Below are 19,161 nucleotides of genomic sequence, written 5' to 3'. Positions count from 1 at the left end.
CCGCTCACGGCCATACCACCCTGAAAAGGCCCGATCTCGTCCGATCTCGGCAGCCAAGCATGGTTCGGCCTGTTTAGTACCTGATTGGGAGACCGCTTGGGAATACCAGGTGCTGTGAGCATCATACCCCGCATCTTTTTCGACATTTCATGGGTGTCCATCTGCAGGAGCAGTACCGCTCACGGCCATACCACCCTGAAAAGGCCCCATCTCGCCCGATCTCGGCAGCCAAGCATAGTTCGGCCTGGTTAGTACCTGATTGGGAGACCGCTTGGGAATACCAGGTGCTGTGAGCATCATACCCCGCAACTTTTTGGACATTTCATGGGTGTCCATCTGCTAATGCAGTACCGCTCACGGCCATACCACCCTGAAAAGGCCCGATCTCGTCCGGTCTCGGAAGCCAAGCAAGGTTCGGCCTGGTTAGTACCTGATTGGGAGACCGCTTGGGAATACCAGGTGCTGTGAGCATCATACCCCGCATCTTTTTCGACATTTCATGGGTGTCCATCTGCTAGTGCAGTACCGCTCACGGCCATACCACCCTGAAAAGGCCCGATCTCGTCCGATCTCGGAAGCCAAGCATCGTTCGGCCTGTTTAGTACCTGATTGGGAGACCGCTTGGGAATACCAGGTGCTGTGAGCATCATACCCCGCATCTTTTTCGACATTTCATGGGTGTCCATCTGCAAGAGCAGTACCGCTCACGGCCATACCACCCTGAAAAGGCCCGATCTCGTCCGATTTCGGAAGCCAAGCATGGTTCGGCCTGTTTAGTACCTGATTGGGAGACCGCTTGGGAATACCAGGTGCTGTGAGCATCATACCCCGCATCTTCTTCGACATTTCATGGGTGTCTGTTGGGTTTGTTCTGTTTTACTATTATAATAGTTATATTAATTCATTTCTTTATTAAATCATTCTCTTTCTTTTCTCTGTATTAATTCATTACTTTGTTAAATCATTCTCTTTCTGTTTTTCAAAAGTGTTGAGGTCACACCAAGTCATCTTTAACCTGGACAGCCTGTTCTAGGATGGTTATACAGATAATCCACCCAATCTGGGTCCTTGAGATTTGGTGGGCCCTTGGTGACGAGGACAGGGCTATTCGGACAATAACAAGAATATTGTTATCGTTATGTAACCGTACACTTCGGGTTTTTCTGTATGTAACGATTAACGATTATATGATTATGATTATATTATATGATTCTTAGGTCAAGGAGGTTGTATAATTACTCTAATCTACATGTTGTTAGGTTTGGTCCCTGTTTTTGTTATTAGTAAAATACTTTGATTGTTATTGTAGTCCCAGATGTTGTTTTTACTCATACGTGATGGAATGATCAACAACTCTGTAACTTGTGACCATAAGAATGGGACGAAAACGTCTATTCGGGAAGACGTTCGGAAGTTGTAAGGTGACACTTGCTGTAACGCTCCCCTCCGGAGGCTTTTATCTGTTGTATCCATTTCTATTTAATTAAATGTCAATAATTGAATAAGATGTCTTCCTGCAGTTATTGATAATTACGGACGAAGGTAATTATTAATGAACCTGACAGTGTCCATCTGCTAGTGCAGTACCGCTCACGGCCATACCACCCTGAAAAGGCCCGATCTCGTGCGATCTCGGAAGCCAAGCATGGTTCGGCCTGGTTAGTACCTGATTGGTAGACCGCTTGGGAATACCAGGTGCTGTGAGCATCTTGCCCCGCATCTTTTTCGACATTTCATGGGTGTCCATCTGCTAGTGCAGTACCGCTCACGGCCATACCACCCTGAAAAGGCCCGATCTCGTCCGATCTCGGAAGCCAAGCATGGTTCGGCCTGTTTAGTACCTGATTGGGAGACCGCTTGGGAACACCAGGTGCTGTGAGAACCATGCCCCGCATCTTTTCCGACATTTCATGGGTGTCCATCTGTAAAAGCAGTACCGCTCACGGACATACCACCCTGAAAAGGCCCGATCTCGTCCGATCTCGGAAGCCAAGCATGGTTCGGCCTGTTTAGTACCTGATTGGGAGACCGCTTGGGGATACCAGGTGCTGTGAGCATCATACCCCGCATCTTTTTCGACATTTCATGGGTGTCCATCTGCTAGTGCAGTACCGCTCACGGCCATACCACCCTGAAAAGGCCCGATCTCGCCCGATCTCGGCAGCCAAGCATGGTTCGGCCTGGTTAGTACCTGATTGGGAGACCACTTGGAAATACCAGGTGCTGTGAGCATTATACCCCGCATCTTTTTCGACATTTCATGGGTGTCCATCTGGTAGTGCAGTACCGCTCACGGCCATACCACCCTGAAAAGGCCCGATCTCGTCCGATTTCGGAAGCCAAGCATGGTTCGGCCTGGTTAGTACCTGATTGGGAGACCGCTTGGGAATACCAGGTGCTGTGAGCATCATACCCCGCATCTTTTTCGACATTTCATGGGTGTCCATCTGCAAGAGCAGTACTGCTCACGGCCATACCACCCTGAAAAGGCCCAATCTTATCCGATCTCGGAGGCCAAGCATGTTTCAGCCTGGTTAGTACCTGATTGGGAGACCGCTTGGGAATACCAGGTGCTGTGAGCATCATACCTCGCATCTTTTTCGACATTTCATGGGTGTCCATCTGCTAGTGCAGTACCGCTCACGGCCATACCACCCTGAAAAGGCCCAAACTCGTCCGATCTCGGCAGCCAAGCATGGTTCGGCCTGTTTAGTACCTGATTGGGAGACCGCTTGGGAATACCAGGTGCTGTGAGCATCATACCCCGCATCTTTTTCGACATTTCATGGGTGTCCATCTGCAGGAGCAGTACCGCTCACGGCCATACCACCCTGAAAAGGCCCGATCTCGCCCGATCTCGGCAGCCAAGCATAGTTCGGCCTGGTTAGTACCTGATTGGGAGACCGCTTGGGAATACCAGGTGCTGTGAGCATCATACCCCGCATCTTTTTGGACATTTCATGGGTGTCCATCTGCTAATGCAGTACCGCTCACGGCCATACCACCCTGAAAAGGCCCGATCTCGTCCGGTCTCGGAAGCCAAGCAAGGTTCGGCCTGGTTAGTACCTGATTGGGAGACCGCTTGGGAATACCAGGTGCTGTGAGCATCATACCCCGCATCTTTTTCGACATTTCATGGGTGTCCATCTGCTAGTGCAGTACCGCTCACGGCCATACCACCCTGAAAAGGCCCGATCTCGTCCGATCTCGGAAGCCAAGCATCGTTCGGCCTGTTTAGTACCTGATTGGGAGACCGCTTGGGAATACCAGGTGCTGTGAGCATCATACCCCGCATCTTTTTCGACATTTCATGGGTGTCCATCTGCAAGAGCAGTACCGCCCACGGCCATACCACCCTGAAAAGGCCCGATCTCGTCCGATCTTTGAAGCCAAGCATCGTTCGGCCTGTTTAGTACCTGATTGGGAGACTGCTTGGGAATACCAGGTGCTGTGAGCATCATACCCCGCATCTTTTTCGACATTTCATGGGTGTCCATCTGCAAGAACAGTACTGCTCACGGCCATACCACCCTGAAAAGGCCCTATCTCGTCCGATCTTGGAAGCTAAGCATGGTTCGGCCTGTTTAGTACCTGATTGGGAGACCGCTTGGGAATACCAGGTGCTGTGAGCATCATACCCCGCATCTTTTTCGACATTTCATGGGTGTCCATCTGCAAGAGCAGTACCGCTCATGGCCATACCACCCTGAAAAGGCCTGATCTCGCCCGATCTCGGAAGCCAAGCATCGTTCGGCCTGGTTAGTACCTGATTGGGAGACCGCTTGGGAATACCAGGTGCTGTGAGCATCATACCCCGCATCTTTTTCGACATTTCATGGGTGTCCATCTGCTAGTGCAGTACCGCTCACGGCCATACCACCCTGAAAAGGCCCGATCTCGTCCGATCTTGGAAGCCAAGCATGGCTCGGCCTGGTTAGTACCTGATTGGGAGACCGCTTGGGAATACCAGGTACTGTGAGCATCATACCCCGCATCTTTTTCGACATTTCATGGGTGTCCATCTGCAGGAGCAGTACCGCTCACGGCCATACCACCCTGAAAAGGCCCGATCTCGCCCGATCTCGGCCGCCAAGCATGGTTCGGCCTGGTTAGTACCTGATTGGGAGACCGCTTGGGAATACCAGGTGCTGTGAGCATCATACCCCGCATCTTTTTCGACATTTCATGGGTGTCCATCTGCAAGGGCAGTATCGCTCACGGCCATACCACCCTGATAAGGCCCGATCTCGTTCGATCTCGGAAGCCAAGCATGGTTCCGCCTGGTTAGTACCTGATTGGGAGTCCGCTTGGGAATACCAGGTGCTGTGTACATCATACCTCGCATCTTTTTCGACATTTCATGGGTGTCCATCTGCTAGTGCAGTACCGCTCACGGCCATACCACCCTGAAAAGGCCCGATCTCGTCCGATCTCGGAAGCCAAGCATGGTTAGACTTGTTTAGTACCAGATTGGGAGACCGCTTGGGAATACCAGGTGCTGTGAGAACCATGCCCCGCATCTTTTTCGACATTTCATGGGTGTCCATCTGCTAGTGCAGTACCGCTCACGGCCATACCACCCTGAAAAGGCCCGATCTCGTCCGATCTCGGAAGCCACGCATGGTTCGGCCTGTTTAGTACCTGATTGGGAGACCGCTTGGGAATACCAGGTGCTGTGAGCATCATACCCCGCATCTTTTTCGAGATTTCATGGGTGTCCATCTGCTAGTGCAGTACCGCTCACGGCCATACCACCCTGAAAAGGCCCGATCTCGTCCGATCTCGGAAGCCAAGCATCGTTCGGCCTGGTAAGTACCTGACTGGGAGACCGCTTGGGAATACCAGGTGCTGTGAGCATCATACCCCGCATCTTTTTCGACATTTCATGGGTGTCCATCTGCAAAAGCAGTACCGCTCACGGCCATACCACCCTGAAAAGGCCCGATCTCGCCCGATCTAGGAAGCCAAGCATGGTTCGGCCTGGTTAGTACCTGATTGGGAGACCGCTTGGGAATACCAGGTGCTGTGAGCATCGTACCCCGCATCTTTTTCGACATTTCATGGGTGTCCATCTGCTAGTGCAGTACCGCTCACGGCCATACCACCCTGAAAAGGCCCGATCTCGTCCGATCTCGTCCGATCTCGGAAGCCAAACATGGATCGGCCTGGTTAGTACCTAATTGGGAGACCGCTTGGGAATACCAGGTGCTGTGAGCATCATACCCCGCATCTTTTTCGACATTTCATGGGTGTCCATCTGCTAGTGCAGTACCGCTCACGGCCATACCACCCTGAAAAGGCCCGATCTCGTCCGATCTCGTCCGATCTAGGAAGCCAAGCATGGTTCGGCCTGGTTAGTACCTGATTGGGAGACCGCTTGGGAATACCAGGTGCTGTGAGCATCATACCACGCATCTTTTTCGACATTTCATGGGTGTCCATCTGCAAGAGCAGTACTGCCCACGGCCATACCACCCTGAAAAGGCCCGATCTCGTCCGATCTCGGAAGCCAAGCATGGTTCGGCCTGTTTAGTACCTGATTGGGAGACCGCTTGGGAATACCAGGTGCTGTGAGCATCATACCCCACATCTTTTTCGACATTTCATGGGTGTCCATCTGCAAGAGCAGTAACGCTCACGGCCATACCACCCTGATAAGGCCCGATCTCGTCCGATCTCGTCCGATCTCGGCAGCCAAGCATGGTTTGGCCTGTTTAGTACCTGATTGGGAGACCGCTTGGGAATACCAGGTGCTGTGAGCATCATACCCAGCATCTTTTTCGACATTTCATGGGTGTCCATCTGCTAGTGCAGTACCGCTCACGGCCATACCACCCTGATAAGGTCCGATCTCGTCCGATCTCGTCCGATCTCGGCAGCCAAGCATGGTTCGGCCTGTTTAGTACCTGATTGGGAGACCGCTTGGGAATACCAGGTGCTGTGAGCATCATACCCCGCATCTTTTTCGACATTTCATGGGTGTCCATCTGCAAGAGCAGTACCGCTCACGGCCATACCACCCTGAAAAGGCCCGATCTCACCCGATTTCGGAAGCCAAGCATGGTACGGCCTGGTTAGTACCTGATTGGGAGACCGCTTGGGAATACCAGGTGCTGTGAGCATCATACCCCGCATCTTTTTCGACATTTCATGGGTGTCCATCTGCTAGGACAGTACCGCTCACGGCCATACCACCCTGAAAAGGCCCGATCTCGTCCGATCTCGGAAGCCAAGCATGGTTCGGCCTGGTCAGTACCTGATTGGGAGACCGCTTGGGAATACCAGGTGCTGTGAGCATCTTGCCCCGCATCTTTTTCGACATTTCATGGGTGTCCGTCTGCTAGTGCAGTACCGCTCACGGCCATACCACCCTGAAAAGGCCCGATCTCGTCTGATCTCGGAAGCCAAGCATGGTTCGGCCTGTTTAGTACCTGATTGGGAGACCGCTTGGGAATACCAGGTGCTGTGAGCATGATACCCCGCATCTTTTTCGACATTTCATGGGTGTCCATCTGCAAGAGCAATACCGCTCTCGGCCATACCACCCTGAAAAGGCCCGATCTCGTCCGATCTCGGAAGCCATGCATTGTTCGGCCTGTTTAGTACCTGATTGGGAGACCGCTTGGGAATACCAGGTGCTGTGAGCATCTTGCCCCGCATCTTTTTCGACATTTCATGGGTGTCCATCTGCAAGAGCAATACCGCTCTCGGCCATACCACCCTGAAAAGGCCCCATCTCGTCCGATCTCGGAAGCCAAGGATGGTTCGGCCTGGTTAGTACCTGATTGGGAGACCGCTTGGGAATACAAGGTCCTGTGAGCATCATACGCCGCATCTTATTCGACATTTCATGGGTGTCCATCTGCAAGAGCAGTACCGCTCACGGCCATACCACCCTGATAAGGCCCGATCTCGCCCGATCTCGTCCGATCTCGGAAGCCAAGCATGGTTCGGCCTGTTTAGTACCTGATTGGGAGACCGCTTGGGAATACCAGGTGCTGTGAGAACCATGCCCCGTATCTTTTTCGACATTTCATGGGTGTCCATCTGCTAATGCAGTACCGCTCACGGCCATACCACCCTGAAAAGGCCCGATCTCGTCCGATCTCGGAAGCCAAGCATAGTTCGGCCTGGTTAGTACCTGATTGGGAGACCGCTTGGGAATACCAGGTGCTGTGAGCATCATACCCCGCATCTTTTTCGACATTTCATGGGTGTCCATCTGCAAGAGCAGTACCGCTCACGGCCATACCACCCTGAAAAGGCCCGATCTCGCCCGATTTCGGAAGCCAAGCATGGTACGGCCTGGTTAGTACCTGATTGGGAGACCGCTTGGGAATACCAGGTGCTGTGAGCATCATACCCCGCATCTTTTTCGACATTTCATGGGTGTCCATCTGCTAGGACAGTACCGCTCACGGCCATACCACCCTGAAAAGGCCCGATCTCGTCCGATCTCGGAAGCCAAGCATGGTTCGGCCTGGTCAGTACCTGATTGGGAGACCGCTTGGGAATACCAGGTGCTGTGAGCATCTTGCCCCGCATCTTTTTCGACATTTCATGGGTGTCCGTCTGCTGGTGCAGTACCGCTCACGGCCATACCACCCTGAAAAGGCCCGATCTCGTCTGATCTCGGAAGCCAAGCATGGTTCGGCCTGTTTAGTACCTGATTGGGAGACCGCTTGGGAATACCAGGTGCTGTGAGCATGATACCCCGCATCTTTTTCGACATTTCATGGGTGTCCATCTGCAAGAGCAATACCGCTCTCGGCCATACCACCCTGAAAAGGCCCGATCTCGTCCGATCTCGGATGCCATGCATTGTTCGGCCTGTTTAGTACCTGATTGGGAGACCGCTTGGGAATACCAGGTGCTGTGAGCATCTTGCCCCGCATCTTTTTCGACATTTCATGGGTGTCCATCTGCAAGAGCAATACCGCTCTCGGCCATACCACCCTGAAAAGGCCCCATCTCGTCCGATCTCGGAAGCCAAGGATGGTTCGGCCTGGTTAGTACCTGATTGGGAGACCGCTTGGGAATACAAGGTCCTGTGAGCATCATACGCCGCATCTTATTCGACATTTCATGGGTGTCCATCTGCAAGAGCAGTACCGCTCACGGCCATACCACCCTGATAAGGCCCGATCTCGCCCGATCTCGTCCGATCTCGGAAGCCAAGCATGGTTCGGCCTGTTTAGTACCTGATTGGGAGACCGCTTGGGAATACCAGGTGCTGTGAGAACCATGCCCCGTATCTTTTTCGACATTTCATGGGTGTCCATCTGCTAATGCAGTACCGCTCACGGCCATACCACCCTGAAAAGGCCCGATCTCGTCCGATCTCGGAAGCCAAGCATAGTTCGGCCTGGTTAGTACCTGATTGGGAGACCGCTTGGGAATACCAGGTGCTGTGAGCATCATACCCCGCATCTTTTTCGACATTTCATGGGTGTCCATCTGCAAGAGCAGTACCGCTCACGGCCATACCACCCTGAAAAGGCCCGATCTCGCCCGATCTCGTCCGATCTCGGAAGCCGAGCATCGTTCGGCCTGTTTAGTACCTGATTGGGGGACCGCTTGGGAATACCAGGTGCTGTGAGCATCATACCCCGCATCTTTTTCGACATTTCATGGGTGTCCATCTGCAAGAGCAGTACCGCTCACGGCCATACCACCCTGAAAAGGCCCGATCTCGTCCGATCTCGGAAGCCAAGCATGGTTCGGCCTGGTTAGTACCTGATTGGGAGACCGCTTGGGAATACCAGGGGCTGTGAGCATCATACCCCGCATTTTTTTCGACATTTCATGGGTGTCCATCTGCAAGAGCAGTACCGCTCTCGGCCATACCACCCTGAAAAGGCCCGATCTCGTCCGACCTCGGAAGCCAAGCATGGTTCGGCCTGTTTAGTACCTGATTGGGAGACCGCTTGGGAATACCAGGTGCTGTGAGCATCATACCCCGCATCTTTTTCGACATTTCAAGGGTGTCCATCTGCGAGAGCAGTACCGTTCACGGCCATACCACCCTGAAAAGGCCCGATCTCGTCCGATCTCGGAAGCCAAGCATGGTACGGCCTGTTTAGTACCTGATTGGGAGACCGCTTGGGAATACCAGGTGCTGTGAGCATCATACCCCGCATCTTTTTCGACATTTCATGGGTGTCCATCTGCAAGAGCAGTACCGCTCACGGCCATACCACCCTGAAAAGGTCCGATCTCGGAAGCCAAGCATGGTTCGGCCTGTTTAGTACCTGATTGGGAGACCGCTTGGGAATACCAGGTGCTGTGCGCATCATACCCCGCATCTTTTTCGACATTTCATGGGTGTCCATCTGCAAGAGCAGTACCGCTCACGGCCATACCACCCTGAAAAGGTCCGATCTCGGAAGCCAAGCATGGTTCGGCCTGTTTAGTACCTGATTGGGAGACCGCTTGGGAATACCACGTGCTGTGAGCATCATACCCCGCATCTTTTTCGACATTTCATGGGTGTCCATCTGCAAGAGCAGTACCGCTCACGGCCATACCACCCTGAAAAGGCCCGATCTCGTCCGATCTCGGAAGCCAAGCATTGTTCGGCCTGTTTAGTACCTGATTGGGAGACCGCTTGGGAATACCAGGTGCTGTGAGCATCTTGCCCCGCATCTTTTTCGACATTTCATGGATGTCCATCTGCAAGAGCAGTACCGCTCACGGCCATACCACCCTGAAAAGGCCCGATCTCGTCTGATCTCGGAAGCCAAGCATTGTTCGGCCTGGTTAGTACCTGATTGGGAGACCGCTTGGGAATACCAGGTGCTGTGAGCATCATACCCCGCATCTTTTTCGACATTTCATGGGTGTCCATCTGCAAGAGCAGTACCGCTCACGGCCATACCACCCTGATAAGGCCCGATCTCGCCCGATCTCGTCCGATCTCGGCAGCCAAGCATGGGTCGGCCTGGTTAGTACCTGATTGGGAGACCGCTTGGGAATACCACGTGCTGTGAGCATCATACCCCGCATCTTTTTCGACATTTCATGGGTGTCCATCTGCTAGTGCAGTACCGCTCACAGCCATACCACCCTGAAAAGGCCCGATCTCGTCCGATCTCGTCCGATCTCGGCAGCCAAGCATGGTTCGGCCTGGTTAGTACCTGATTGGGAGATCGCTTGGGAATACCAGGTGCTGTGAGCATCATAACCCGCATCTTTTTCGACATTTCATGGGTGTCCATCTGCAAGAGCAGTATCGCTCACATGGCCATACCACCCTGAAAAGGCCCGATCTCGTCCGATCTCGGAAGCCAAGCATGGTTCGGCCTGGTTAGTACCTGATTGGGAGACCGCTTGGGAATACCAGGTGCTGTGAGCTTCATACCCCGCATCTTTTTCGACATTTCATGGGTGTCCATCTGCAAAAGCAGTACCGCTCACGGCCATACCACCCTGAAAAGGCCCGATCTCGTCCGATCTCGGAAGCCAAGCATGGTTCGGCCTGGTTAGTACCTGATTGGGAGACCGCTTGGGAATACCAGGTGCTGTGAGCTTCATACCCCGCATCTTTTTCGACATTTCATGGGTGTCCATCTGCAAAAGCAGTACCGCTCACGGCCATACCACCCTGAAAAGGCCCGATCTCGTCCGATCTCGGAAGCCAAGCATGGTTCGGCCTGGTTAGTACCTGATTGGGAGACCGCTTGGGAATACCAGGTGCTGTGAGCTTCATACCCCGCATCTTTTTCGACATTTCATGGGTGTCCATCTGCAAAATCAGTACCGCTGACGGCCATACCACCCTGAAAAGGCCCGATCTCGTCCGATCTCGGAAGCCAAGCATGGTTCGGCCTGGTTAGTACCTGATTGGGAGACCGCTTGGGAATACCAGGTGCTGTGAGCATCATACCCCGCATCTTCTTCGACATTTCATGGGTGTCTGTTGGGTTTGTTCTGTTTTACTATTATAATAGTTATATTAAATCATTTCTTTATTAAATCATTCTCTTTCTTTTCTCTGTATTAATTCATTACTTTGTTAAATCATTCTCTTTCTGTTTTTCAAAAGTGTTGAGGTCACACCAAGTCATCTTTAACCTGGACAGCCTGTTCCAGGATGGTTATACAGATAATCCACCCAATCTGGGTCCTTGAGATTTGGTGGGCCCTTGGTGACGAGGACAGGGCTATTCGGACAATAACAAGAATATTGTTATCGTTATGTAACCGTACACTTCGGGTTTTTCTGTATGTAACGATTATATGATTATGATTATATTATATGATTCTTAGGTCAAGGAGGTTGTATAATTACTCTAATCTACATGTTGTTAGGTCTAGTCCCTGTTTTTGTTATGAGTAAAATACTTTGATTGTTATTGTAGTCCCAGATGTTGTTTTTACTCATACGTGATGGAATGATCAACAACTCTGTAACTTGTGACCATAAGAATGGGACGAAAACGTCTATTCGGGAAGACGTTCGGAAGTTGTAAGGTGACACTTGCTGTAACGCTCCCCTCCGGAGGCTTTTATCTGTTGTATCCATTTCTATTTAATTAAATGTCAATAATTGAATAAGATGTCTTCCTGCAGTTATTGATAATTACGGACGAAGGTAATTATTAATGAACCTGACATTTTGGTCCTTCTGAGCCATGGAGGTCAATATACCGGAGCGAGAACCCAGGCGCTGCTGTTCGACATCTGGTAAGTGACCGTGCGCACGGCGTCTTCAAAACCCTTGGTGGGCCGGAGTTTTTCAACGGGGGCGCCTGGATTCTCGGCGGTTGAAGACTTTTCCTGCTGGAGGGAGACATCTGATGGATCTCGGGTAAGTCCACATTAATGTCTGCATGTTGTGAAGGTGTTTCCAAATGCGTTAAAGGGACATTGTATGTGAGGTCCATTGTTGGGCTGGTTTCGCGTCCTGGGTGACGGCGATAAAACCCTGTGTTTATACTAGTCAATGGCAGGTACGGTGGGGCACTTTGCTGGAAAGTGTCCTGTGTCTCAGGGGTAGGCACGAATATATTGTACTAGAGGTACAATATTGGGGCCGGGGAGTGTCCTGTGTCTAAAGGGTAGGCACGAATATACGTTGTATGGTGTTTGTGTGGTTTCTGCAGTAAAATTAGGAAAGGCCTAGGAGATACAGTCGATACAGTCGAATAGATAATAATAATATTAATAATAATAATAAATAATAGAGTTAACTGTGTGAGGCACACGAACTCACTACAAAAAATAAAAGTAAAATATGGGAAACACGTGTTGTAAGGCGGGTTTGGATGACGATCCAAAAAATACGTCTAACTTGTAAGGATTGGAAAAAATTGGAAAGACAAAGCGCTTTAAAAATATTACACAGCTATATTTATGGATAAATAAATATGGGTTTGCTGGCCAGCTTAAAATGCATAGAATGCAGGATAATATATGCACTAATGCATAGAGGTAATATACATATATAAATAATATGTGAGTGGATAAAAGTGTAACAGCTTGTTCCACAGACACTAATGGCAAAATAAGGCCGGGGAGAAGTTAAAAATACTATTTTGGGAAAATAGTGGGGGCTCCCTCGGATAACGGGGATATATTTAAGACCGTGGCTGCGGGAAAGTACTGTTTGGTAAGGAAAAAATAGCGGGGCCTCCTCGGCTGACGGGGAAAATATTTACCGAGATAGGTGACGGGCGCGGAGGAAGTTTAACAAAAATAAAGGGAGCTAGAAAATTAATGGGGACACTGGTATTTGATTTGGTTAATCCGGGTATGACGTTTTGTGATTACAATAAATTGGGTTTTTTTTGTGATGCTTGGGCTTGTATAACAACAATTAGAATGGTTATTTCCAAGTGCGGGTGGTGCTTTGTTAATATAACCTATATGTACTGTCAATTTACAGCAATGTGATGGCTTATTGCAGCTTGGTTTTTGATCCCGTCCGCTAACGGGAAGATGGTGTTTAAAAAGACAAAAGAATATATACAAAATGATCATTTAAATTTTAGCAGGGAATGTCACCTGTGTTTTTATTATGCTCTAGACTTGCCAAAAAATGTGTCAACTGCGGGGGAAGCGTTTCTGGTGCAGCGGCTGCTGATTAGATGGGAGTGAAACATGTGGGCCGCGGGGCAGACGATTTAACTGTGTTGGGCTTTCGGGAGCGTTCGGACCGTGTAAACGACTAAAATTTTGTGATCCCTTCCGTGAAGACATTATAATAATAATAATTGGCCTTGGGGGTGCTGAAGCAAACTTGAGGGCAGAAAATGGGTTTTTGCCATATTGTTGTGCTTGCAGCATACATATTCTGGATATATGGGGTCTTGGAAAAATATTGTGATGTAGTTGAATATCGGAAGAGGGGTTAATTTGACGTTTTAATGGTTGTCTTCTCTAAAAAGCGTTGTATTTGGGCACAGGGAAAAAGCTGGTTTGTAAACATAAGATAACAATGCTGTTTTCGCAGCAAGAGTGGAGGTCATAGTTAACGGCTAATTGCGTTTTCTGTTTGGACTTTTCAGAATAAGAACAATACATGGTCTGCAAGAAATGCAAGGTTATGCGGATGCTTTCGCATTGATATTTTGGGTTTTAAAATGAAATGTATTAAGAGGATAGAAAATCTGTTTAGTAAAAGGTTGATTTGGTAAAAAGCTTTGGATTTGGGAAATAGACCAAAATAGTCATTTTTGAGCAATTGTGGATTTCAAAGGGCTCTTAGTTAAAGGAAACTAGCTTTTGGAGGATAAAATAATATTAATACTATTTCAGAATTTTTTGATTATTCAAAATACTTTAATCCAGGAGGTTGGCTGTTTAAAAGAAAAAAAGGCCAGGATGACAAAATTTACAAAATTATGGTATATTGGTGACGATAAGGTTTTTAAAACATTAAAGTTTGTAATTAGGAATTGTCTAACAAAAGGTTGATTTCTCTAATTTAATTGTTGTAGATTTTTGTTTTGGTAACAGGCTATGGGAAATGACTCTTGTCTTAAGTAAACATCATATGAGGTGATTTACAAAGTATAGTAGGTATTGAATTATTTGGCTGTTAACGACATCAGATGGGAAATTTACAATGCAATAGTGGCATGATAAAATTCATGGCATTCATCCAAATAATTAGGTGAATTGTAAATAAAATAATTGGTTTAGGATGAGCATATTTTCCCTAAGAATGGAGTAACATGGAATGTTTTTCAAAGTGCACTTGAAAGAACATTGTCTGTTGTCCTGGCGGGAGGAAATATGCTTTGTCACAGGTCATATTGGTGACTTTAAGGATATTACGGATTGGATAAGCATTGGTCAATTGATACAACCAAATAACGTTGCTTTTTACTGCTTTAAGGGCATGCAAATTGGTGAGAACTTTAGCAACGATGGGGTTAATACGCCTGAATGTTACAGTGATAACGAGTGGCAATAACAAGCTTAGATAAGGGAGGGAAAGGAGAAATTCTCCAAATTCCAGAATCTGGCTTAGAAACAGGTTATGTTAGTCGTTTTGGGTTTTTGACAGGATGTGGTAGTACATTAATTCTGGGAAATTTTGGGAAATTGGGGACCCCATATCTAAAACAAGTAGGCGTCATGTTGTATAAATTAGGCGTGGATGAATTTGTTTTACAAATGGGGGAGATTATCTTATCACCTGAAACAAGTAGAAACAAAATTGGATGGCCGCATTAAAAGGTGATTGGCATGCTATTAGAGGAAATTGGGATTTTCCAAAAACCTGATAGGGGGCCATTAGGTCATGGCGGCTGTGAAAATAAAAACCTTAGATGTGAAACTATTGCCACCTCAATTCGGGGAACAAACAGCTAAACTGATAGCATTAAAGAGGATATAACTTTGTGTGAAACTTGAAGGAATTTTTTTACAAACGGTTAAAATGCTAGAGTGGGGGTGTGTATATTAAAGGATCTACTAATGAATGCGGGGTGGATCCAGACTTTCCGGAATGTGGGGTATTCATGGCGTCCTCGAGAATTTGTGGATTTTCTCCGGGTACTCCAGTTTACTCCCACAAAATGAAATTATGGATGCTAGACTGGTTGAACACACTAAATTCTTTTTTTTATGAGTGTGAGCGTGAATGATAGTTTGTCTTTTTGTGTTTTTTGATTGGCAGACCACCGAGACATAATCTATCAATAAAAGATCAATAAAGAAAATAATTTGGGCTTGAGTCAAGGGAAGACCTATGTCTCGACAAGGGGGAGGTGGCCTTGCTACAACGGCACTACAAGGCTTAGGGTTTAAATCTATATGCATACCCACATATCCATTTCAAAAAAATACATATAGATTTTATTTTATTTTATTAGATCATATGGATATCATTCCACGATATGGAATTCCAGAAACTATTTATAGTGATAATGGCTCCCATTTTGTTAATATAATAGTTGTCTACCATCCACAATTGGCGGACCTTATATGAAGTCCTGTTTGGTAGACCTTACAAATTGTTATTATTCACCACACAATGACAATTGGATGATGAGGCGAATCTATCAGAGAAAAAAAAACGCACACACCAAATTTAGACTATCAGAGGGAGATTTTGCTTCTTAACAGGAAACGGACGAAGCGACGGTGATTCTTGAAGACTGGATGCTGATAAGCAGCATAAAAGAAGAAACATCGGAGCAACGCAAAGTGGGAGGGTCCTTGTTACTGAAAGGGGACACGGATGCACCTTTCCCACAGTAAGAAGGTTGTCTAAATTGAAACGTTTCAAGAGGAAAACTCCCTAAACAAAGACAAAAAGTCATGTTGAAAACAATTATTGCTTTTGGGGCAATGAGATTAATGATGATTGTGATTCTATTCCTTTCCACAGTAGGGTTGTTTTCTCCAGTTGGAGAAAAAGGCGGAGGCGTTTCAATTGAGGATACACCTTCTTACGGGAGGGTAAACCGAGAAACATACACATTTACATTTAATTAACATTACCTACTAAATCAAATTTCCAAAATGAAAATATATATTTGGACTCGGCGACGTCCCGGTTGCCATACAAAGGGGCAATCTATGGTGGGAAATATGTGTGGTACATTAACAGCAAAAAATTGAAGATTGGGAAAAGCCTTGTTGCAGAAATTGGTCAAGATTGGAAAGCTTGGACTGACATATTAACCTGTGAAAATGTATTTCTGAAACAGGGATTTCCCAAACGGGGGATAATTGGGCGCTGTTAATGGAGTGTAAAGAGGACAAGCACTAGGTGGAGCTACTTTGGTAAAAGGGTGGTCTCAATTGAAACATTGAGGGGACGGGTAAAATAAACTTTCTGACTTAATAAAATACGGGAAACACCAATATTAATTGAAAAGATTATTGCTCAGCAAGCAATACCATAAAACTATAGGGAACTCTTTTATATTGGGTTTGACGTCTCCATATAGTTTCAATTGAGACTAAACCATCTTACAAAAGATTAGGATAACCTACCAGACAAGGGAAAAAACGATGGGGTCTAACAACTCCCTCAATCACCATTCTTTTGGGGAAAAGTGTTTTTACAAATGAAAAAACGTGTCCTACTTGGCAAGAAAAAAAAAATAAAATATTGAAACAGTGTTTATCCTGTTACGCAGTAAATAGGAAGTCAATTTTTCCACTGTTTAATCATTTTACCTGCTTAAACCTTACAGGGCATGGTCTGAAGCTGGGGGCGATAAATGACGTGGTGTACCGGCGTTCTAAAACAAACTACACCCCTGATACCACGTTCTGGCCTATGGTGGCGGGGTGGTAGATAAATTATACGACTCCTGCCAAAACGCGGCAGGACTAGGTACTTTGGTCTCACTGCTCTTACCGATGTCTGTTTTTCCATCCACAGTGGAGGAGATACAATTGGCGGCTCATAATTCGGCTGAAGGGTCGACCCTCCCGACATCGTCGAGAGGCATGGAGGGAAGGAGATCCAACATACATTGATGCGATTGGCATCCCCTGGGGCGTACCAGATGAGTATAAGCTGGCTAATCAGATCGCAGCAGGTTGGGAGTCTATCTTCCTTCTAATCACCCCAAACAAAAATGTGGATAGAATAAATTACTTACATTACAATGTTCAAAACTTGGAAATTATACTGAACAGGGATTTGTGGCCATGAAGGAACAACTGGCAGCTACCAGTCTGATGGCGTTCCAGAATCGCATAGCGGTGGATATGATCCTTGAAACAGGGGGCGTGTGTGCAATGTTTGGAAAACAATGTTGCACCTTCATACCGAACAACGCGTCACCCAGTGGATCTCTCACCAGGGCCATTACTGGCCTGCAAACACTGAACCGCAATATGCAAGAGCACTCTGGAGTAGATACGTCCGCATTGTCAGATTGGTGGGATAAGACCTTTGGAAAATCTAAAGATTTGGCTACATCCTTCGTGGTTACTATAGGCACAATTACCGCTATCCTAACATTGTGTGGGTGATGTAGTATCCCCTGTTTGCGCTCCTTGCTAAGCCGACTTATAACTACTGCAATTGCCCCTACAAATTCTAAAGTACATGAGTTGTATCTTATGGGACGGTTTGGGGAAAGCAGTGAGGTCCAGGAGTACGGTAAATCCGAGGACCAATTGGACGAATATAATTATGTTTTTTCTCTTTCAGACCAGCCATGGGAGTAAGGAGTAGGCGGGAAAAATCACAGTCACCCGACATTACCATTTAGTGATTACTAAGAAATGACTAATAACATACATATTATAAAAACGGGGGAATGTTGGGTTTGTTCTGTTTTACTATTATAATAGTTATATTAATTCATTTCTTTATTAAATCATTCTCTTTCTTTTCTCTGTATTAATTCATTACTTTGTTAAATCATTCTCTTTCTGTTTTTCAAAAGTGTTGAGGTCACACCAAGTCATCTTTAACCTGGACAGCCTGTTCCAGGATGGTTATACAAACAATCCACCCAATCTGGGTCCTTGAGATTTGGTGGGCCCTTGGTGACGAGGACAGGGCTATTCGGACAATAACAAGAATATTGTTATCGTTATGTAACCGTACACTTCGGGTTTTTCTGTATGTAACGATTATATGATTATGATTATATTATATGATTCTTAGGTCAAGGAGGTTGTATAATTACTCTAATCTACATGTTGTTAGGTCTAGTCCCTGTTTTTGTTATTAGTAAAATACTTTGATTGTTATTGTAGTCCCAGATGTTGTTTTTACTCATACGTGATGGAATGATCAACAACTCTGTAACTTGTGACCATAAGAATGGGACGAAAACGTCTATTCGGGAAGACGTTCGGAAGTTGTAAGGTGACACTTGCTGTAACGCTCCCCTCCGGAGGCTTTTATCTGTTGTATCCATTTCTATTTAATTAAATGTCAATAATTGAATAAGATGTCTTCCTGCAGTTATTGATAATTACGGACGAAGGTAATTATTAATGAACCTGACAGTGTTCATCTGCAAGAGCAGTACCGCTCACGGCCATACCACCCTGATAAGGCCCGATCTCGCCCGATCTCGTCCGACCTCGGCAGCCAAGCATGGTTCGGCCTGGTTAGTACCTGATTGGGAGACCGCTTGGGAATACCAGGTGCTGTGAGCATCATACCCCGCATCTTTTTCGACATTTCATGGGTGTCCATCTGCAAGAGCAGTACCGTTCACGGCCATACCACCCTGAAAAGGCCCAATCTCGCCTGATCTCGTCCGATCTCGGCAGCCAAGCATGGTTCGGCCTGGTTAGTACCTGATTGGGAGACCGCTTGGGAATACCAGGTGCTGTGAGCATCATACCCCGCATCTTTTTCGACATTTCATGGGTGTCCATCTGCAAGAGCAGTACCGCTCACGGCCATACCACCCTGAAAAGGCCCGATCTCGCCCGATCTCGTCCGATCTCGGCAGCCAAGCATAGTTCGGCCTGGTTAGTACCTGATTGGGAGACCGCTTGGGAATACCAGGTGCTGTGAGCATCATACCCCGCATCTTTTTCGACATTTCATGGGTGTCCATCTGCAAGAGCAGTACCGCTCACGGCCATACAACCCTGATAAGGCCCGATCTCGCCCGATCTCGTCCGATCTCGGCAGCAAAGCATTGTTCGGCCTGGTTAGTACCTGATTGGGAGACCGCTTGGGAATACCAGGTGCTGTGAGCATCATATCCTGCATTTTTT

At 47.6% G+C, this 19,161-nt stretch overlaps 58 pseudogenes; all 58 read left to right on the top strand.

The window, feature by feature from the left end:
- The first annotated feature begins 2 nt into the window (after nucleotides 1-2).
- On the top strand, nucleotides 3-121 carry LOC144188825 (5S ribosomal RNA; annotated as a pseudogene).
- A 56-nt stretch (nucleotides 122-177) lies between these two features.
- On the top strand, nucleotides 178-296 carry LOC144186053 (5S ribosomal RNA; annotated as a pseudogene).
- A 56-nt stretch (nucleotides 297-352) lies between these two features.
- LOC144187846 (5S ribosomal RNA) lies at nucleotides 353-471 on the top strand (annotated as a pseudogene).
- A 56-nt stretch (nucleotides 472-527) lies between these two features.
- LOC144190707 (5S ribosomal RNA) lies at nucleotides 528-646 on the top strand (annotated as a pseudogene).
- Nucleotides 647-702: 56 nt separating this feature from the next.
- Nucleotides 703-821, top strand: LOC144190056 (5S ribosomal RNA; annotated as a pseudogene).
- Nucleotides 822-1,588: 767 nt separating this feature from the next.
- LOC144189846 (5S ribosomal RNA) lies at nucleotides 1,589-1,707 on the top strand (annotated as a pseudogene).
- A 56-nt stretch (nucleotides 1,708-1,763) lies between these two features.
- LOC144190355 (5S ribosomal RNA) lies at nucleotides 1,764-1,882 on the top strand (annotated as a pseudogene).
- Nucleotides 1,883-1,938: 56 nt separating this feature from the next.
- On the top strand, nucleotides 1,939-2,057 carry LOC144183297 (5S ribosomal RNA; annotated as a pseudogene).
- A 56-nt stretch (nucleotides 2,058-2,113) lies between these two features.
- LOC144181740 (5S ribosomal RNA) lies at nucleotides 2,114-2,232 on the top strand (annotated as a pseudogene).
- A 56-nt stretch (nucleotides 2,233-2,288) lies between these two features.
- Nucleotides 2,289-2,407, top strand: LOC144188296 (5S ribosomal RNA; annotated as a pseudogene).
- Nucleotides 2,408-2,463: 56 nt separating this feature from the next.
- On the top strand, nucleotides 2,464-2,582 carry LOC144187168 (5S ribosomal RNA; annotated as a pseudogene).
- Nucleotides 2,583-2,638: 56 nt separating this feature from the next.
- Nucleotides 2,639-2,757, top strand: LOC144183952 (5S ribosomal RNA; annotated as a pseudogene).
- A 56-nt stretch (nucleotides 2,758-2,813) lies between these two features.
- On the top strand, nucleotides 2,814-2,932 carry LOC144181868 (5S ribosomal RNA; annotated as a pseudogene).
- Nucleotides 2,933-2,988: 56 nt separating this feature from the next.
- LOC144187845 (5S ribosomal RNA) lies at nucleotides 2,989-3,107 on the top strand (annotated as a pseudogene).
- A 56-nt stretch (nucleotides 3,108-3,163) lies between these two features.
- On the top strand, nucleotides 3,164-3,282 carry LOC144190706 (5S ribosomal RNA; annotated as a pseudogene).
- Nucleotides 3,283-3,338: 56 nt separating this feature from the next.
- Nucleotides 3,339-3,457, top strand: LOC144187246 (5S ribosomal RNA; annotated as a pseudogene).
- Nucleotides 3,458-3,513: 56 nt separating this feature from the next.
- On the top strand, nucleotides 3,514-3,632 carry LOC144189918 (5S ribosomal RNA; annotated as a pseudogene).
- A 56-nt stretch (nucleotides 3,633-3,688) lies between these two features.
- On the top strand, nucleotides 3,689-3,807 carry LOC144184031 (5S ribosomal RNA; annotated as a pseudogene).
- Nucleotides 3,808-3,863: 56 nt separating this feature from the next.
- On the top strand, nucleotides 3,864-3,982 carry LOC144190665 (5S ribosomal RNA; annotated as a pseudogene).
- Nucleotides 3,983-4,038: 56 nt separating this feature from the next.
- LOC144191584 (5S ribosomal RNA) lies at nucleotides 4,039-4,157 on the top strand (annotated as a pseudogene).
- Nucleotides 4,158-4,213: 56 nt separating this feature from the next.
- On the top strand, nucleotides 4,214-4,332 carry LOC144186300 (5S ribosomal RNA; annotated as a pseudogene).
- Nucleotides 4,333-4,388: 56 nt separating this feature from the next.
- On the top strand, nucleotides 4,389-4,507 carry LOC144191278 (5S ribosomal RNA; annotated as a pseudogene).
- Nucleotides 4,508-4,563: 56 nt separating this feature from the next.
- LOC144191065 (5S ribosomal RNA) lies at nucleotides 4,564-4,682 on the top strand (annotated as a pseudogene).
- A 56-nt stretch (nucleotides 4,683-4,738) lies between these two features.
- On the top strand, nucleotides 4,739-4,857 carry LOC144190118 (5S ribosomal RNA; annotated as a pseudogene).
- A 56-nt stretch (nucleotides 4,858-4,913) lies between these two features.
- LOC144182341 (5S ribosomal RNA) lies at nucleotides 4,914-5,032 on the top strand (annotated as a pseudogene).
- Nucleotides 5,033-5,088: 56 nt separating this feature from the next.
- On the top strand, nucleotides 5,089-5,217 carry LOC144184650 (5S ribosomal RNA; annotated as a pseudogene).
- A 56-nt stretch (nucleotides 5,218-5,273) lies between these two features.
- Nucleotides 5,274-5,402, top strand: LOC144185633 (5S ribosomal RNA; annotated as a pseudogene).
- Nucleotides 5,403-5,458: 56 nt separating this feature from the next.
- Nucleotides 5,459-5,577, top strand: LOC144190008 (5S ribosomal RNA; annotated as a pseudogene).
- Nucleotides 5,578-5,633: 56 nt separating this feature from the next.
- On the top strand, nucleotides 5,634-5,762 carry LOC144184783 (5S ribosomal RNA; annotated as a pseudogene).
- Nucleotides 5,763-5,818: 56 nt separating this feature from the next.
- LOC144185768 (5S ribosomal RNA) lies at nucleotides 5,819-5,947 on the top strand (annotated as a pseudogene).
- Nucleotides 5,948-6,003: 56 nt separating this feature from the next.
- Nucleotides 6,004-6,122, top strand: LOC144190265 (5S ribosomal RNA; annotated as a pseudogene).
- A 56-nt stretch (nucleotides 6,123-6,178) lies between these two features.
- Nucleotides 6,179-6,297, top strand: LOC144187311 (5S ribosomal RNA; annotated as a pseudogene).
- Nucleotides 6,298-6,353: 56 nt separating this feature from the next.
- LOC144188151 (5S ribosomal RNA) lies at nucleotides 6,354-6,472 on the top strand (annotated as a pseudogene).
- A 56-nt stretch (nucleotides 6,473-6,528) lies between these two features.
- On the top strand, nucleotides 6,529-6,647 carry LOC144185282 (5S ribosomal RNA; annotated as a pseudogene).
- A 231-nt stretch (nucleotides 6,648-6,878) lies between these two features.
- On the top strand, nucleotides 6,879-7,007 carry LOC144185403 (5S ribosomal RNA; annotated as a pseudogene).
- A 56-nt stretch (nucleotides 7,008-7,063) lies between these two features.
- Nucleotides 7,064-7,182, top strand: LOC144188434 (5S ribosomal RNA; annotated as a pseudogene).
- Nucleotides 7,183-7,238: 56 nt separating this feature from the next.
- On the top strand, nucleotides 7,239-7,357 carry LOC144191140 (5S ribosomal RNA; annotated as a pseudogene).
- A 56-nt stretch (nucleotides 7,358-7,413) lies between these two features.
- LOC144187310 (5S ribosomal RNA) lies at nucleotides 7,414-7,532 on the top strand (annotated as a pseudogene).
- A 56-nt stretch (nucleotides 7,533-7,588) lies between these two features.
- On the top strand, nucleotides 7,589-7,707 carry LOC144188150 (5S ribosomal RNA; annotated as a pseudogene).
- Nucleotides 7,708-7,763: 56 nt separating this feature from the next.
- Nucleotides 7,764-7,882, top strand: LOC144186671 (5S ribosomal RNA; annotated as a pseudogene).
- Nucleotides 7,883-8,113: 231 nt separating this feature from the next.
- LOC144185402 (5S ribosomal RNA) lies at nucleotides 8,114-8,242 on the top strand (annotated as a pseudogene).
- Nucleotides 8,243-8,298: 56 nt separating this feature from the next.
- Nucleotides 8,299-8,417, top strand: LOC144188433 (5S ribosomal RNA; annotated as a pseudogene).
- Nucleotides 8,418-8,473: 56 nt separating this feature from the next.
- LOC144187004 (5S ribosomal RNA) lies at nucleotides 8,474-8,602 on the top strand (annotated as a pseudogene).
- Nucleotides 8,603-8,658: 56 nt separating this feature from the next.
- LOC144188045 (5S ribosomal RNA) lies at nucleotides 8,659-8,777 on the top strand (annotated as a pseudogene).
- Nucleotides 8,778-8,833: 56 nt separating this feature from the next.
- LOC144190544 (5S ribosomal RNA) lies at nucleotides 8,834-8,952 on the top strand (annotated as a pseudogene).
- A 56-nt stretch (nucleotides 8,953-9,008) lies between these two features.
- Nucleotides 9,009-9,127, top strand: LOC144189051 (5S ribosomal RNA; annotated as a pseudogene).
- Nucleotides 9,128-9,513: 386 nt separating this feature from the next.
- Nucleotides 9,514-9,632, top strand: LOC144190475 (5S ribosomal RNA; annotated as a pseudogene).
- Nucleotides 9,633-9,688: 56 nt separating this feature from the next.
- On the top strand, nucleotides 9,689-9,807 carry LOC144189453 (5S ribosomal RNA; annotated as a pseudogene).
- Nucleotides 9,808-9,863: 56 nt separating this feature from the next.
- Nucleotides 9,864-9,992, top strand: LOC144186752 (5S ribosomal RNA; annotated as a pseudogene).
- Nucleotides 9,993-10,048: 56 nt separating this feature from the next.
- On the top strand, nucleotides 10,049-10,177 carry LOC144185018 (5S ribosomal RNA; annotated as a pseudogene).
- A 58-nt stretch (nucleotides 10,178-10,235) lies between these two features.
- LOC144190345 (5S ribosomal RNA) lies at nucleotides 10,236-10,354 on the top strand (annotated as a pseudogene).
- Nucleotides 10,355-10,410: 56 nt separating this feature from the next.
- LOC144188696 (5S ribosomal RNA) lies at nucleotides 10,411-10,529 on the top strand (annotated as a pseudogene).
- Nucleotides 10,530-10,585: 56 nt separating this feature from the next.
- Nucleotides 10,586-10,704, top strand: LOC144188685 (5S ribosomal RNA; annotated as a pseudogene).
- Nucleotides 10,705-10,760: 56 nt separating this feature from the next.
- Nucleotides 10,761-10,879, top strand: LOC144188353 (5S ribosomal RNA; annotated as a pseudogene).
- Nucleotides 10,880-18,459: 7,580 nt separating this feature from the next.
- On the top strand, nucleotides 18,460-18,588 carry LOC144183625 (5S ribosomal RNA; annotated as a pseudogene).
- A 56-nt stretch (nucleotides 18,589-18,644) lies between these two features.
- On the top strand, nucleotides 18,645-18,773 carry LOC144184513 (5S ribosomal RNA; annotated as a pseudogene).
- A 56-nt stretch (nucleotides 18,774-18,829) lies between these two features.
- LOC144184425 (5S ribosomal RNA) lies at nucleotides 18,830-18,958 on the top strand (annotated as a pseudogene).
- A 56-nt stretch (nucleotides 18,959-19,014) lies between these two features.
- Nucleotides 19,015-19,143, top strand: LOC144185010 (5S ribosomal RNA; annotated as a pseudogene).
- The last annotated feature ends 18 nt before the right edge of the window (nucleotides 19,144-19,161 follow it).

Source organism: Stigmatopora nigra, unplaced genomic scaffold (genome assembly GCF_051989575.1).
Source record: "Stigmatopora nigra isolate UIUO_SnigA unplaced genomic scaffold, RoL_Snig_1.1 HiC_scaffold_24, whole genome shotgun sequence".
Classification (NCBI taxonomy): domain Eukaryota; kingdom Metazoa; phylum Chordata; class Actinopteri; order Syngnathiformes; family Syngnathidae; genus Stigmatopora; species Stigmatopora nigra.
Note: the sequence above shows the minus strand (reverse complement) of the source record. Positions and strands in the feature narration are given on the sequence as shown.